The 17,566-nt window shown below is 36.7% G+C and overlaps 1 long non-coding RNA gene across 1 annotated transcript; it reads left to right on the forward strand.

Moving 5' to 3' along the window:
- The first annotated feature begins 998 nt into the window (after window positions 1-998).
- On the forward strand, window positions 999-17,137 carry LOC146400055 (uncharacterized). Its single transcript, XR_014816675.1, has 5 exons — window positions 999-1,047; window positions 8,262-8,345; window positions 11,078-11,178; window positions 12,268-12,556; window positions 13,212-17,137. It is a non-coding gene; the product is annotated as an uncharacterized LOC146400055 (long non-coding RNA).
- The last annotated feature ends 429 nt before the right edge of the window (window positions 17,138-17,566 follow it).

Genomic DNA, 17,566 nt, shown 5'->3' on the forward strand with positions numbered 1-17,566 from the left:
AACAAATGAAGGCTTAAGAATCCAAAAAATCTAGGGCAAGGGGAACTTTATATTGTAAGAACATACTGAAACAGCTAGAGACAGAGAACAAATGTTCTTAGTAAATGGCTTCTCCAGATGAGAATACTCTGTGGTGAACATTATAAGGACAGGTGGGAATATCAGGGTGGTCCCAAGAGTTGTCACACACAACCATTTCAGAGATGATAAAACTGAGACCCACAAAGAGGTTACACATTTTGTTACTAAGCCACGTCTTTCATTTCTCAATTCAGTGTTTTTTCTGTATACATAACTGACCCGGAGATATGGTTATATAGTGCAACAAAGTGCAAACAAGACCAAAAAATTATTCTTTTTGTCTGTCAGCATCCAAAAGTAAGATCTTGAGTTTCTGGGATTCCAATTTATTGCCTGGCTGCTGTTCAATTGCACTAACTAGACGAGATATTTTTGGTCAGTCTCATTTGGCTTTGCTCAGCTACACATGGCCTCAGTATAAAACAGGGCCAAAATGAAAGAATATGTTTTTCCTTAATCCCCATTTTCTTCTTGGAGAAAAAATGAAGAGCTTTACCCTCAGGGTCACAATGACAACTTTCTCCAATTTTCTCAGCAGTAGTTGAGAATTATCTTGTCAGCATCACTGTCTTTTTTTACAGATGCTGGGAGGGGACAACTAAACACAGGTGTAGGGGCTAGGAAAATCATCTGAAAAAAGTCATTTAAAAAAAGCCCATGTTTCTCCTCCGCTTGCCTGTCCTTTTTAGAGAAGTCAGCTTATTATGGCCTGACAACTGAATGGATGTGCCTGACCTAACACCACATCATCTTACCCTCCTCCCAAGCCCCCTCCCTTCCCCTACCACTCCCATGCTTCTATCTGTTGGATTCCAGTGCTTGTTGAACTGTAATGTGTATACAAATCACCTGAACCTTGTTAAAAGGGGGAGTTTTCATTCAATAGGATTGATCTGGAGGGTCTGTACTTCTAAGGAGCTCCTCCAAGGCACTCTTGCTGCTGGTTTGCATTCTACACTTTGAGTGGTAAGCCTCTATTTTACTTTATAATTCATGGGTTGAGAGGATGAGGTAGATTTTGGAGGAAAACAAGAGATAACTGATTTCTTTCTCCATTTCTCCCACCTTTCACTGGGAAACAGTTATTTCTTTTTGCAAACAGAAGCAACCTTCAACTAAGACAGCAGAAGCAGACCCAAAGAATATTATTATCTTTGTACACAGTTACCTGTCTCTTTTGTAGTAACACATGGAGAACATTTCTCCAATAAACATAACTTTGTTTAAATTTCATAGCAATAATTCAGTAAATTAATGTGATTTTCTCTATATTTATTTGATTTGATTTGTTTGCCTTTTTCGGGCCTCACTCATGCACATAGAGGGTCCCAGGCTAGGGGTCCAATCAGAGCTGTAGCTGCTGACATACACCAGAGCTCACGGCAACGCCAGAACCTTAACCCACTGAGCCAGGCCAGGGATTGAACCCGCATCCTCATGGATGCTAGTCGGGTTCATTAACCATTGAGCCATGGCAGAAACTTCTGTATACTTATTTTTAAAACAACAGGGGACAAGAGTACAATTATTCTCACCAAGTCTTAACTTGAATTAGGATAGGATTGAATCACTGATGCACTGGTCAAAGTTTTAACTAGTTCTCCAGAAGAAAAAACAAAAAACCAAAACCCCCTGATGTATAGCATCTGACCATTTCCATTGTATAAATACTACCACTGTGGTTACCAAGATGAAATCACCCAGATAGAAAACTAGAAAGAGAGTCCCACAGTGGCCTTCAGAGTTGGTGTAGGAACACTGAGAGGCTCTACACAAAGAGATAGTTGAAGGTACCAGGGAAGATGGCATAACTCAAGGAAAATCACAAAGGAGAAAGAATGTTCATCATCATCATCTATAGAATTTTGTGTCTGTTAAGTCTTCTATTGCATTTATCTTTGTCTCACATTTAATTTTGGATTTGTTTCAAAATTAACTCAGACACTCATACCTGAAAATGTGGATCATAAGTCAGAGTTCTAAATGTCTTTGGTCCTTTATATCTACAGTAAATCATTTTTAAAAATAGATGTTGAATGGCAAAAGGAGGGGAGAATACAAATTGACTCCATTAAACTATTTTTGAAGAAACAAAGACTAAATATACAAGTATAACTTTGTAATGAAAAATGAAAGGATTGATAGAATAAATATCTATTGTAATCATAGACGACTTTTAGGAAAACAGATGTTATTTTCTAAGTTATTGCTCTTCTAAGGAAATTTCTATATTTCTGAGGCTAAAGTAACTACATCTCAAGTTGTAACACAGTTGTGAAGCAACCTTCTAGATTTAAGTTGGAAGAAATGTGAATGATAGACTCCTGAGAGGGGCAGAAGATACTGAATGCTTATGAACAGAGATTCAATCAAGTTGAGGAAGCTGAGAGCAGAGAGACAATGGCGCTTGTATTGGGAGCTAAGGAACAGAATCATACAAGGATTTCTCTTCACAAAATTTAAGTTCATGGACAAGCAAACAATCAAGTGACTGTGAAGTAGTATTAAACAAAGTGTATTTAAGTATAACTCAGACACTTATACCTGAAAATGTGGAGTATAAATAAAACACCGATGGGTGGAATAATTTTTTTTCCATTCTTAAAAGTTTTATTGAAGTATAGTTGATTTACAATGTTGTGATAATTTCTGCTTTACAACAAAGTGATTCAGTTACACGCATATGCACATCCATTTTTTTCAGTTTTGTTTTCCCATATAGATCAACACCAGATCCTTAACCCACTGAGCCAGGCCAGGGATCGAACCAGCAACCTCATGTTTCCTAATCAGATTTGTTTCTGCCGTGCCATGATGGGAACTCCTGGGAGTCTGTTTCTGTTCTGCAATGAGTTCATTTGTACCTTTTTTTTTAGATTCCACATATAAGTGATATCATATAATGTTTGTTTTTCATGTCTCACTAACTTCATATGACAATCTCTAGGTCCATCAATGTTGCTACAAATGGCATTATTTCATTATTTTCTATGGCAAATATTCCACTTAATTAGAACAATCTTGTACATATAGAGACACCTATATCAAAACCTTTTGGTAACTGCAAACCAAAAATTTACAATATTTACACACAAATAAGAAAAAGCAATTCAAACACAACACTAAAGATAGTCATCAAACCAAAAGAGAAGGAAACAAAAGAAGGGAAGAAAAAAGACCAACAAAAACAAATTTGAAACAACTAAGAAATTGGCAATAAAAACATTTATATCAATAATTACCTTAAGTGTAAATGGAGTTAATGCTCCAACCAAAAAATACAGACTGGCTGAATGGATACAAAAACAAGACCCATATATATGCTGTATAAAGAAGATGTGGTACATATATACAATAGAATGATTTTAAAATTGAAGAAAAAAATTATATGTTAAACTTTTCTAAGCTGGATGTTTTTTTGAACTGCAGATTTGTCAATGATCTACCAATATATAGGTTTCCTACCTGCGCGGGCACACACACACACACACACACACACACACACACACACACATGCATGCACACACACATACTCTAATGCTTCTCATTATTTTAAGTGGCTTCTTGAGATTGTTGGGACTTGGCTGATTTGTCACAGAAGATAACTGGAAATGTTGTCTTATGCTGAGGTCAAGGCTATGATTAAAGAACCTATATGATAATATGCCTGGTTGTTTTGTCAGAACATCCAAACATATGCAGATGTTATTATTTTAGAATGATGAAATATTGTTTGAATGATCTGTTCTATCTCATATTCTGCGCTTCCCTGGCCAGCACAGGATACAAGTGGAAAAGTAGGTATGCAATGTTCTTTAGAATTAGGATTATTTTCTCTGCTATCACCATTGTGCTATACTTACAAATATATAGATTTGTGGTTTAAACATCTGCTTCTCCAATAACATTTATCCAGAGGTACAGATTTGGATCTTTTTTTAGATAAATGACTGAAATATTGTCTTAGCTAATGAATGGATAATGATGCTCTCAATTTTATCACTTCTTCAAATTTATCTTTGCACACTGTATTCAGATTAACCTCAAACGTGCATTTAAGTATCAGATACCACCTAAATGTCAGAGGGAGAAAAACTAGACTACTCATGGCTGTCTGGAAGACTGATGTTGTCGAAGGTCATCAAGTTGGACAAAACAGTCTTCATTAACAGTCTCTGTCAGCACCTCCATTTGGAAGTAATTTGGATATTTGCAGTGACCCCGTCAGTTCTGATTGGCTGGGCAGAGACCTTGACCAGGGTGAAAGCTGTTCAGTGTAGCTTATATAATGCACTGTAGGTGGAATCCAGGGTGACAGATGGCAGTGGGGTCAGCGAAGAGGAACTTGTCCATCACTGCTATTGAAGATGAAACCACTCAACAGTGTAGTTCAACTGACACAGGAGCTGTGGTTTGCATATAACACAAGAGAATTGTTCAAGTTCCTTTATTTTTAAAGAAATGCTATAGTCTCATGATCTCAGAATACATGAGACTGATGAATTAATGGAAAAGAAAGCCTAACTGTTGGAGTTTAGCAATGGACTAGACATTTCGAAATGTCTTTGACTTAATAGGCAAGGCCTGAAAAGTCATGCCGCTACGTCTTTATTGTGGATAACTTCCTAATCCAAAGCTAGATCCTGTGACATTTTTCTCCATTCTTAATAACAAACTTGGTTAGAGTAATAACCTTACTTTCAGGTAGATACATCACTTCTTTTTACCTCTCTCGCATACCACAGAATCAATACAAAATATAACTTTGATAATAGATTGTATTATACTTTCTAAGTGCTAGACTAATAAGGCTATAAAAAGCAATGATAACATATTCTAGAAATAATTAACTTTTGATAAAACAGTCTGGATCTGTTTTTATAGTTTCAGTAGCACTTTTTAAAATATAAAACATAGGAATGGATAGGATACTGAGTGACTTATAGCACAGCATTTTGATTCTAGCCTCTGAATCTCTGCATTCAAAAAACACAAGACTCAAAATTGACATGCTAAGGACCTAATGGAAACACATGTAGATCCAAGTAGCAAGATATGATAAATCGATAAGAAAGTACACCTTTTAATTTATCATGGAATGTTTAAAAATCTTGAAGAAAATCTCCTTAAGATATTTTCTACCCATTGACTGCATGAGCTTAGGAGTTTTTACCAAACCTTCATCACTGGCTTCTTCTTTGGAATATTTATAGACCAAACAGCAAATCAGCTGCAACCAAAAATGTATAAAAAATAACAAGTGAATTTATTTCATAGAATCATAAAGTATTAAAACTACAGGGAAACTGACAGATCATGTAGTTAAATTGATTTCCTTCCTTGTGGATTACTCAGTTTTCATATCTCACATATAGATGTGCCTCAGAGATGTTTAGGATAAGAGTCCTTATTAAGAACCCATTGAATTCTGCTTAATAATTTGACATCATCATTTCCCCCTCTTTATACAATTTAGAAAGAAGTTCACTGTGAGCCAAAATACTAACCTGCCCATCCAGATCCCAATATACAGACATTTATGGCTCAGTTATCAATTAAATTTTTTCATTCAGTTGTTTTGTACATAGCAGATAACATCATCCAAATGGCTTTTAGGAATAATGTATCATTTTCACTGAAACACATTGCCTAACTGAATTTGAGACACCTCCCATTTGGGTAGAATAGCTTTTATAAAAATTGCCTCAACTAGACTCATTCCAGCTAAATTTACACCACCTGTTTTAATGTGCATATTGTCATGACCCACAGAGACTGCATTAAGTAATTAAGAGACAGACCACAAAGTGTCATTTGCTGTAACTAAATCTGTGGATTCAATCAATAACCACGGGAAAGGGCCTAAGGCTACAGGATTAGGGCAAAACCTGCTAAAACAAGCCCCAGGGGGTCCAGTGGGGGTGCATTCATTTGAAACACCATTGAGTAGTTTTCAATCCCACTGTAGTTAGTCATAAAACATAGAACAAGCCATGTTTTTAACAAAACTACCCAAGATGATTCTGCCTTGCCTTAGAAAAAGAGTCCAGTGCTCAAGATAAGATCAAATAGCCAGTTGAGCAGAAGGAAAGACATTAATCTTATCTGCTTTTCTAAGGCATAGTTTATCTTCTGAAGAAGAGCTGAATCCTGTGATTGCTGCAAGCTTTCTTATTTTCTGAAAAAAAAAAAAAAAAAAAAGCCAGTTTTGAAGTGCTAATACTACTGTAAATGCAATTTAGTTTATGTGAGTTTTTATAGGCCTACTAGTGAAATGGCAGGGCAGCTGTTGTTTGCTAAATTGTCATTTGTTAGGTTAAAAGTTCATGCTATTCATCCAGAGTATGGTCACTGCTCAGGAATCAGATGATCACACCAGAACTACATACTATATGGATCATATAATTTGTTTTGGATCAGCTTCCTTCCAGATGCTAAAATCTGGTGTGTTTATTAAGAACTGGCTTAAGCCTTGATTCACTCTGGAGTTTAACTGAAACAGACTAATTGATTGGGACCCATCCCAACACACATGTCTCCTCCAAGCTGAAAGTGATTTAGGGTTTTTATGGCCATGAGTGACCACTGGGTAGATTTGTACTCATTCTAGGCAGTCAACAAGCAACAGTATTTCCTCCCTGCAAGAAAACTTGAGATGAATATTTCCCAGATGGCTTTTTTTCAGACAGAGATCTCTTACAAAAGAAGAAAGGAACACTTTGACAAAGTCCAAAGAGCAGCTCGTATTTAAGAATTTTTAATGGACAAATTCAGGGGCCTTTTCAAACTCTACAGGGTGCTTTTGGAATATGTTTGGAATGTAAACACATGCTTGAGTTTCCCAGCTGCCACCTGGCTTAGAGTGTGACCTTTCATAGAGTTTTTGTATTTTAAAGCAAAAAGGAATCTGGGTGATCACTGGGGTCAGACTGTTTCTTTACAGACAGGAAAAATGGGACTAAGGTAAGTTATTTGCTCATGTGAACTTGTTGTCCATCCAACTCTCCACGTTCTATACATTTCCAAAGGCTTCCATAGGGCATCCTGGCTTCTGTGGCAAGAGTGCACCTCAGCAGAATGCATTTATTGGTGACATTCTCTCTATCTCTTACATTCACTTCTCTCCCTTTTACTTATGTTTCTTTGTTTTTGCTTTCCCCTACATTTACTCCTGCTTGTCAACTCCTTATTTTTTATATGTTTTTTTTTTTACTTTTTTGCCCTCTCTTTTCTTAAAAGCTTCTCCTCATTCAAGCCCTAGGTTTTAATTATAGTACCAATAAGAACAGCCTTCTTGGAGTTCCCCTCATAGCTCAGCAGTAGCGAACCTGACTAGCATCCATAAGGACTAGGGTTCAATCCCTGGTCTCGCTCAGTGGGTTAAGGATCTGGTGTTGCCATCAGCTGTGGTGTAGTTCACCGACGCGGCTCAGAACTTGCATTGCTGTAGCTGTGGCATAGGCTGGCAGCTACAACTCCAATTCAACCTCTAGCCTGAGAACTTCCGTATGCCATGAGTGTGGCTCAAAATAAAAGACAAAAAAAAAAAAAAAAGAAAAAAAAAAGAAAAAAAAAAAGAATAGCCTTTTGAAACAAAACAAAACATAGAAGGCCTACTAAATGATTGCTCACTTGATTTCCGATTTCTCTCAAGTTTAAACTGAGAGTGTTTTTTGTATATAGTGTTTGTCTGAAAAGGTACTGACATTTGGAGCTTGCTTGTTACATATTTAATTTTGCTTTTTAATGTGTACATACAGAAGCAAAAACAATGCTTACAACCAGTTAGGAAGGGGAGGAAATACTTCTAAAATACAGATTTAACTATGTACCTTGAATGGGACTGGAATTTGAACGCCCCATTTCATAGTATTGTGAGATGATCCTGGTATTTAATTTAGGATTTACAAGGTTTTAGGGATTTGACTTCCCTACTCAAATGTGAAGTGGTTTCAAATTTTTCAGTAAACTTTGTTTCCACTACATACAGACATGTACCAATATAGCTGGAGTGCAAATGTATAAAAGAAATAAGTTCATCTTAATCATAAAATTTTATTAAACCAAAATCTAGTCTTATTTGTTCAGAATTTGTGTGATAGCAACAACAAAATAGATGTTACAGATACTATGCTGGAATTACAGGACTATGTTGTAATATAGATCATTAACCATAACAGAGTCTATAAATTAAGGAAATGAGAGTAATCCAGGACAAAGAAAAGAACTTGTGAAAGAAGGAAGAAAGAAGAAACATTTTTACGGTAAGACACAGACAGGGAAATGAGCACGTGGTGTGCAAGTTTGACTAACAGAGGGTACAGTGGCTGGAAAAGACGGGGGATGACGGGATGACCGAATAAAGCAGAGCCCAAGGGAGGGGGGCACAGAGTGCTTGGGCACGGGTTACATGACTCATGCTGATGGAATGACTGAAAGACTAAGCCAGAGCTCTAGAGAACCAGTGTTAACCAGACATCATTGCTGACTAATGTGCGTCACAGGGACGTAAAAGGTCAATGAGTGACAAACTGAACGACACAGTTTGTACTGTATAACTACACAGGTCTCAGGACTGAACTGAATGAGAGAGAGAGTGTGTATGTGCGTGTGTGTGTGTGAATGTGTGAGCTCAAATATGGCAGGGTATATTATGGATATACTTTATTTTGCTCTCCTGCTGCTTGCTCTCATCCAACTAGGCTCTAATACTCCTCACCCCTGAGGAGATTTGTGTAGCTCAGTTGAAAATCAAAACTGCCATGGAAAAGTTGGCTCTTTATGATTCATTACATGCTCTTCATATTATGTAAATTAACTTTTTCCTAAATAATCGCATTTCAAAGTATATTTAAGGTTTATATTTTTAATTTACTGTTTTTGAGTTTCATTGAGATTTAATTGCTGTATTTTACTGTATAAATTTAAGGCATGAAGCATAATGGTTTGACCTACATATATTATAATATGATTACCAAAATGAGTTTATTTAGCATCCATCATCTCATGTAGATACCAAAAAGAAGAAAAAGTAAAAACATGTTTTTTTTTCTTGTGATGAGAATTATTAAGATTTATTCCAACTTTTAGATATAATACAGTAGTGTTATGTATAATTTTTACATTAAATTTCAAGTACTTACTTATCTTATAACTAGAAATTTGTGCCTTGGACCTCTCTCAACCAATTTCCCCACTATCAACACCTGCCTCTGGTAACCACAGATCCTATCTTTTTTTTTTATGATTTTTTTCCTTTTTTCTTTGTCTTTTTTTTTTTATGGAAAGTAGGGAAAAAAAAGGAGTTATCATTATCACTGGATGTGATCATGAATACTATAAGGAGGGGTTGCTGCCACACAATGTGGGAAGATGGGCATATGAATAGAACACTGTGGTTCCCAGGAGCATCTTTTGGTGTTTCATGCCATCTAAGGCATTTAATGGGCAATTACAGTAAACACGCTGGCAAAATTGAAGCAAATGAGAGCTCCAAACTCTTAAGAAATAAGTTATCTAGAATGAAGTTTTGGCTAATGATGGGAAAAGTAAAAAACTGGTGAAAGAGGGACAAGAAAATAAATATCACTTATATATACCCTTTTAACTTGTTGCATCAATGGAGACAGTAAACTGCTCCATTAACTTTTGCATATTAAGTCATTGTGTGTATCCCATAAGAATTTTGAAAAATAGATGTACTATGGAATGGTCAGCCACTGGGATCATTTATAGTTATAGTGAGTGGGAGTGATAATGGTTGAGAGTGAGCAACATTAAACATTTCTACATTGTTAAAATGAGTTAGGTAATTACAGGAAAGGTCTATTCACAGCTATTAATGAATAGAAGAGAGATCAAATAAATAAATTTAAAATTATGTCAATTTACTCTTTTACGAAGGCATTTTATTTAATTGAGGAAAAGATGTATTTTTCAATAAATGATGTTAAGACAACTAGAAAGTATCTCTCCCTCCTGACTTATTATTTAAAATGCTAAAGAGATGTAAATGTAGTATATGACATGATAAAAGTACTAGGAGTGCCCATCGTGGCTCAGTGGTTAATGAAACCAACTAGGAACCATGAGGTGGCAGGTTCGATCCCAGGCCTTGCTCAGTGGATTAAGGATCCGACATTGCTGTGAGCTGTGGTGTAGGTCACAGATGCGGCTCAGATTCCATGTTGCAGTGGCTGTCGTGTAAGCCGGCAGCTACAGTTCCAATTAGACCCCTAGCCTGGGAACCTCTGTAAGCTGCAGGAGTGGCCCTAGAAAAGGCAAAAAAAAAAAAAAAAAAACTACTAGAAGAAAATACGAAGTAATTTATGTGAGCCCAGAAGAGAATTTGATCAACTTAACTACACAAAAATAAAATGTAACTACAGGACACAAACATCATAAAAACATAAAAGATAAAATCATAGAACAAAAATTATAACACAGGTGATTAAAAAAATAATTAAAAGAGTGTCTAAAATTAACAGGGAAAAAATCAGTGACATAAGTACAATAAACAAATGATATTAATGAATCACAAAAAAGGAAATATAAATGTATTTTAAATATGAAACACTGCACACCCTCACTCAAAATTAAAATACAATATATACATTTTAATTTATTTGCCTCAATTTAAATTGTATCTGGTGTATTAAAACATTATTTTTATTAATATAAGATTGAAAAAACAACCTAAATGTTCATCAGTAATTATAACGATCCATACAACAAGTGCTCTATAAAAACTATGAAACCAGTTCCAAGGTAATCTGGTAAATTTTTAAAAATAAGATTAAGAACACAGTATTTTAAATCTGTAGAGAAAATAGATGTGTGTATAGTGTGTGTACATGGGCTTGTATATGTGTAGATTATCTAGAGACACATGTAAGTTATCTGTAATCGTTTATCTCTACATGAGAAGTGAAATGGAGACTGAGGAGATATGAGCACTTTTCACTGTAAACCCTTTTATATTCTGAGGATTTTTCAGGGATGGCCTTGACAGGCATCTGTGAAGAAACATCCTGATGAGCAGAGCTCCAATGGGTGGCCCTGGTCAGCCACAGTGTATGGAAAAACATGCAGCCCTGGGTAAGTGCCGCTCCCCTGAATTGGTTCCATCTGAGTGCTGCACCCTAGGTGCCCCTCTTGCCTCACACTATGCTGGCTCTGCAATGGTTTAGAACTTTGGGAGCGCAGAATTCAATCTCTTTGAAGATCCCCTGTTCTTACAAATAAATCCTGAGCCTGGTTCTCTCCTCTCTCAGCTCTCTGGCTGCAAGGGGTTAGGATTTTCAGAAAAATGCCAAGGAGGCTCTCTGGACTCCAGAGGCCACCTAGTCCTCCAGGATCCTCACACCAAGAGGCCAGCATGGGCAGAAAGGAGCTGACATTGTGACAGCAGTGATTGATCCCATCTTTAAGAGGAGATAGGATGGCTGCTACCCAGTGTGGGGAGGAATAAGCATGTTTGGCCCTCGGGTGATCCATTGGGGTGTCTGTGGCACTGCTGTGCCCAGTTTTAATGGGGAAATAGGAAAGAAGCCGCAGCCTGGAAATGGCACTGTAACCAGAGGCTTCAACACTTTCAGGGATGACAGTGTAGGTCATCCAACCAGGTTAACTGCCTGGACCAGGAGAGGCTTGGCTGAGGGAATAGGAATGGAGAATGGGTGGTAGAGGAGGGAGATGATGCGTGTCAATTGTAGCTTCAGGATTTGGTGCAGCAACAGGGGCTGAGGTTCATCCTATCAACACTTCCTTCATCATTTCCCCCAGGAAACCAGGCCAACCAGAATCCTGGCAAAGCTTTATCCTAATCGGGAGAGCTTAGCTAAATTGTTGAGACCTCTCAAAGCAGAGATGTAGCAGATACTGCAGCTCCACCCAGATCTCGAAGGGCTGGCTGCTCCACTCACCCTAGAGTCTCCATCCCCACAGGCAGTTGTCCTCAGGGCACAGCAGTACATGAGGAAGCCCAGGCCAGTGACCTGCTCAAGTGTATTTAAAGGCCCAGCCCCCTTGTTTCAATAGGAAGAATTCAGTGCTCCCCACAGGATCATCTGGGGCCTCAGGAGGTTCAACACAGTAGGTCACTTTCTCCATCTGCTTAATCCTGCATTTCTCACACCTTTACCAGTGCATTTCCTGAGAGAATGTCCTCAAACCCCTTTCATCCAGAATTATCCGGTCACAGAATCGGCTTCCAGAGACCCAACGTGAGACCTGGGGTCAGAAGGCAGGCTGCTGTAGGAGGAGCAGCAGGAGGGGAAGAAGCACAGATCACAGACCCATATGCAGTAGCTTTCAATCAAGAGGAAAGGAAAACGTTGGAAGCTCCAAGAATCACTTGGGGTTGAGGGTTTTTCTTTTGATGTTACTAGCTCTTTGTTTAAGATCGGAAAGACTTAGTATGCTTCACTGTTGATGGAACAGAGAAGGAGAGGAGGAACATACAATAAAAGATGAGGTAAATGAACAGAATGAATTTACGGAGGTGAAAAGCTTAAGTGGTAAATTAAGAGTTAATCATAGTTTAGTGTATGGTATGAATAAAAATCTGACATTATTTTGCAAATGATTAGCCACTTATTCCAACATGATTCTAGACTAGTTCATACTTTACCCACATATGTGCTATTTTTATCACAAAATTAATCCTCATGTATTCATGAGCCTATTTTTAGACCTTTCTATTTCATACCTATTTTTCATCAGATGTTAAATTGACAAAATTACTATAGTTTTATATGACATTTTGATAAATAGGACAAAACCTTCCTCCTCATTGCAGTCTTTTTAAAATTTCAAAATTTATTTCATATATATCCTGTGTTTTACTATGCATTTTAGGTTTATTTTCAGGATGTTTTATCTTTTTGTTGTTATTCAGAATTTTCCATTTCTTTTCAATTTTTTGTTTGCTGACATGGGAAGGGCTTATATTTTTATTGTATTGCTCTTTTGGATTTTAATATATTTTTGCATATTGCTATTTTATAGATTCTCTTACGGAATTTTTATGAATTTTTGCATTTCTTCATTTGCTTTTAGGTTTTCTCCCAGATAGCCATTTTTTTCTTTTAATAATTTATATCTAATTTTTCTTTTGTTTTTCTTATTAGCTAGAATCTGCTGTATGATCCTCTGAGATGGAGATTTGAGTATAAGAAGATTTGGGGGTTGTGCTCTTGAAGGGCAAGGGAAGAGCAAGAAACAAGAAACAAGATTGGGCAGATAGAGAAGGTGGGTTGTTATGCAAACACAGTAAGGTCCTTAGCAACCCATATGGAACTCAAAAGCTTACAAGGCCCTTCAGAGTTTTGGCAGGAGACCCCAGCTATCCAGTCACTGGATGCTGGGTATTCCTGAAAGGGGCAGGACTTTAGGTCAGGTGACCCACATCAAGTGATGTAGTTCCTGAAGAGAGCCGAGGGCTAGGGCTGTTGGCCAGGCATCGCTTCCAGCAACCCCACCAGCAGTGAGGAGGTACGTGTCCCTGTTCTGAATGGGCATCTGGGTCTGGGTAGCATGTTGCAGCATTCACTGCACTCCTTCTATGAAAGATGAGGACATTTTTGTGTTATGTTCTGAATTAACTGACATCCACAGTTTGGAAGAAACCACTACTACAACTTACCTGCACATTGGTGCTACTTTTCATGTTGAAGTTAGCACGATTTCCCCTCTTCTCCTCCCCACCCCCAGTACCCCCTCCCCTTCCATGCCCCCCATGCTGCACCCACCCTGTGTAAAGCTAGAGGCCTGGGAACTAGGTAGGCCAGAATCTCTACTGGGAGGTTCCAGTTTAGATTCCACTAATCAGAAGCATCTGCTTGAGGCTTGAAAAAGCAGCAGAAGTTTCATTGTTCTTCTGGCAGCAGTAGGTAGATGTATGGGTTTCAGCAGATTAGCTGGAGCAGCCTCTGGGCATTTTTCTGTAAATCATCTGCCTTAGTTTGCATAGCATCATATACCCAGAGGTTTGCAACACATCAGCAATGTAGCCTGAGAACTTGAAACAGTGCAAATTCTTGGACCTACTGCAGACCTATGAATTCAGAAACACAGTAAGTACTGAGTCCCCTGGTTGATTCTATAAATCAGAGTTTAGAATTGCTGATGCCTGTTTTAACATAACAGTTCGTGGTATAGTTTTCAAACTGGGTTGGTTTTCAGAATCACCAAGTGTGAGTCTACAAACTACAGATTCCGTGGCCCCATAAATAAGACTCTCCAGGAAAAGCCCCCATGAATCTGTAGTCTTACAAGTATCCCAGGTAATTCTGATTGTTTGTCAGGTGTAGGAAGTTGATCAAGTATTGCTCTTTGGTATCCCTAGTTTCTTGTTGAAACAGCATTCCCTTTTCCTTACAGTTGCAAAGGAAAGGGAAAGCAATTACATTGTAATGAAAAGACTGTGATTTATTTGGAAAAGTGTGTTCACTCAGCATAGCATCCCTTTTATAGATCGTTTGCACTCTGCAATTTATTTAGTGTTTCTCAGCACTAACCAGGGGTGACCTCATCACAATTACAGTAATCTCATCACAATCATTCTAAAAGTGCAGATACCTGGCTCCATTGAGATGTTTTGAACTTCATCATAGGGCATAGGGCATGTTTAGCATGCCAGCACATGAAAATTTGAGAGCTGCCTAGCAAGTTTTCCCTAGTTTACACTAGACCACACAAAAGCGTATCACCAGATGTGTGATCTATACTACAAACAAATATAATAGAGGGATACCTACAAAGAGTCCTGGTATTAACTCCAGGCTTCAGTTTCATCATGGGTAGGTGAGGCTGTGGAAATAGATTATTTTTAATTCCTCTTCCTGTTCTAAAATGCTTTGATTAAATTGTATATTTATCAACCTATACACATAGCCACTTCGAGAATCATGGATAATGTTATATGGTTTTCCTTGGGCCTCCTGATAGGCTTCTTTATTTATTGCATCGGATAGAAGCAAATATTTCAACTTTATCACTGTTGTTGGTGGAAAACAAAGGGGGAAAGAGACAAATGCTGTAAATATGTGGACACTTTGATCTGTTTCTTAGAAAAGATTTTTACTCAGAATATTCAAAATGATCATATTCTTGGACAGTCTTACAAGACAGTGGAATTAGATTTTACTTCCAAATGAAAATATTAAATACTTAAACTTCAAAAATTTTAAAATATCCATAATGTTCTATTTTATCTCAATTGTTAATTTTAGTGAAATATTTTTATGTAAAAATATAATCAATATTAATATTCTATTAATGGCTAATGTGACTACATGTTTTACCATTTAGGACTTTTATTATTGTTTTTAGCTAAATGTGTCTTCTTAACCTATGAATAAGTGATGAAAACAATCTATACACTTAAAGAGAAACTAAGTTTGTGTTGAGAAGTATTAGCACCATGTTTTACACAGGTAGTTAATATTTGTTGATTGGTGATTAGTTACTCCAAAAATTATTTCTGACACAAATGATGATGTTTAAGAGGATCTTTGCATGATTTGAATAATAAAAAAAATCATCATAACAAATCCTTTTATGGGCTTGCAGATGTTTAAGGTCTTTTGCCAACAATTTTAATATATCTTAAAATAATTTCCGATTGCCTCGAAATGCTAAAATTGATCTGGATAAATTAAGAGTTCTTAAGGGCGTGGAAGTGACAACTGTGAGATTCTGGCAAAAATCACATTATTTCTTGTGTAGCATGCAATGACCATCTTACTGAAAAAGGGTGTATCAAGAAGTATTTAGGTAAGGGTAAAATCCAGCAGCTATCAAAATTGATGGAAAGTTCTCATGGTATTTGGCAACTTAATCTGGAATGATAAGTAAATTAAAAGTGTTTGTTGACTTTTCCTATCAGTTTTAAAGATGTTCCCCTAAGCTACTTTAAGAGTCCCCAAAGTTACTTTATTTCTGGAATATTCCACGATAGAAAAGTGTTCTGAGTTAATTACAAGGAAAGGGCAGAGGCATGGCTAGTGGTCATGGTCCAGTAAAGCCAAGTATATTATCCTTGGCTCAGTTCAGGATCCACCTGTTTAGCCAGAGTTATTTTTTCCTTTTCTGGAAAGAATTCAGCCAATTCCTTAATTTCGCAATTGTATCATTTCATTTTATTCTGCTGGTTTTATTTTTATATTTATAGTTTTGGTGATGTTTGCTACTGGTACATTTTTAGTAGTAAAAATCTGTGGTGATTGGTATGTTTTTGACCTTTGAGGAGATTTCATTTTGTTATTGTTAAAAATAATACTGGTGTATGGTTTGTACAAAACATGCCAAGCACTTTGAAACATGTAATTTTGGTAAATTATTCAATATAAGCATTCCTTGCTATCCATAAGATTTTATTTACCAATTGGCGTAAAAAATGTGCTAGGCAGAAAGAGTATCATAAAAAATTTTGACATTGTGGAAGTCTTTTTTTAATAATGAAAAGTTATTTTATATAAAATTATTTAAATTCCTGACCTGAATTATATTTGACATGATTAAAGCATGCAATGAAAGTAAAAGTATATTTAACTTTTAACAAGAACTTTGGAATGACGTGTATATATTTGAGAAATTTATCAGGCTTGACTATAAATCAAATTTTCCTTTGTAATATTTGCTGGAAGAAAAATGCTCTTTTGTAAACTAAGCAAGTTTTCTAGAGAACTGAAAGAACAATAATGCCACATAGTGAATAATGAATTAGCATGATCAGAGTGAGATGTTGTCGATTCTGTCTCTGAGTTAGTAGAGAGCCAACCAGTCCCAGGAACAAATTTTATCATAAGTTGCAGACTCATTTCAGACAAAATCATAGATCAGTCATGGTTATGGTGGGCAAAGTTCTCTAAATCATGAACAATAGTGAACCATCAAATTATTATATATTCTTTCATTGTATATGCCTCATTCTAAAAACACGGGTTTCCTCCCTTTGTTGAATCAGAATAACACTTTAAAAATATGAATCAGCACAAAAAGTACTTTAAGAAAACTTTTTAAGCCTTCTATAATAAAATAGAAGCCTACCATATTTTCTTAATCTTTGTTTTTATTTTCATGTTTTTGCAGTACACAAGGTGTGAAACTGAAAAGAGTCCACATATCTAAAATATTATGGGAATAAGAAAAGCTAATTCCTTCAGCAAAAAAAAAAAAAAAAAAAATCCTTTCTTAAGATTCTAACTTCTAAAATGATTGCCTTAGACTAGTGGCTCTCAAAGTATGGTTTCTACATCATCAACACCTTAGTACTTGTTATAAATGCAGATTCTCATGTCCTACCTTTTATAAATGGAAATTCTCAGTTACCGAATCAGAAACAGAGTGGGGCCCATCAGAATTTTGACAAGTTCCCCATGGAATTCCAATGCCTGCTAAAGCTTGAGAAAAACTGCCTTAGACTCTGGAACATGAGTTAACAAAGGTGAAATAGATGAATCTGAATTTCTGGGTAGACTCG

Source organism: Sus scrofa, chromosome 9 (assembly GCF_054392235.1).
Source record: "Sus scrofa isolate SSC_HxYL_T2T_F1_AM1 chromosome 9, Sscrofa_HxYL_maternal_Yorkshire_Landrace_v2.0, whole genome shotgun sequence".
In the NCBI taxonomy this organism is placed as follows: Eukaryota; Metazoa; Chordata; class Mammalia; order Artiodactyla; family Suidae; genus Sus; species Sus scrofa.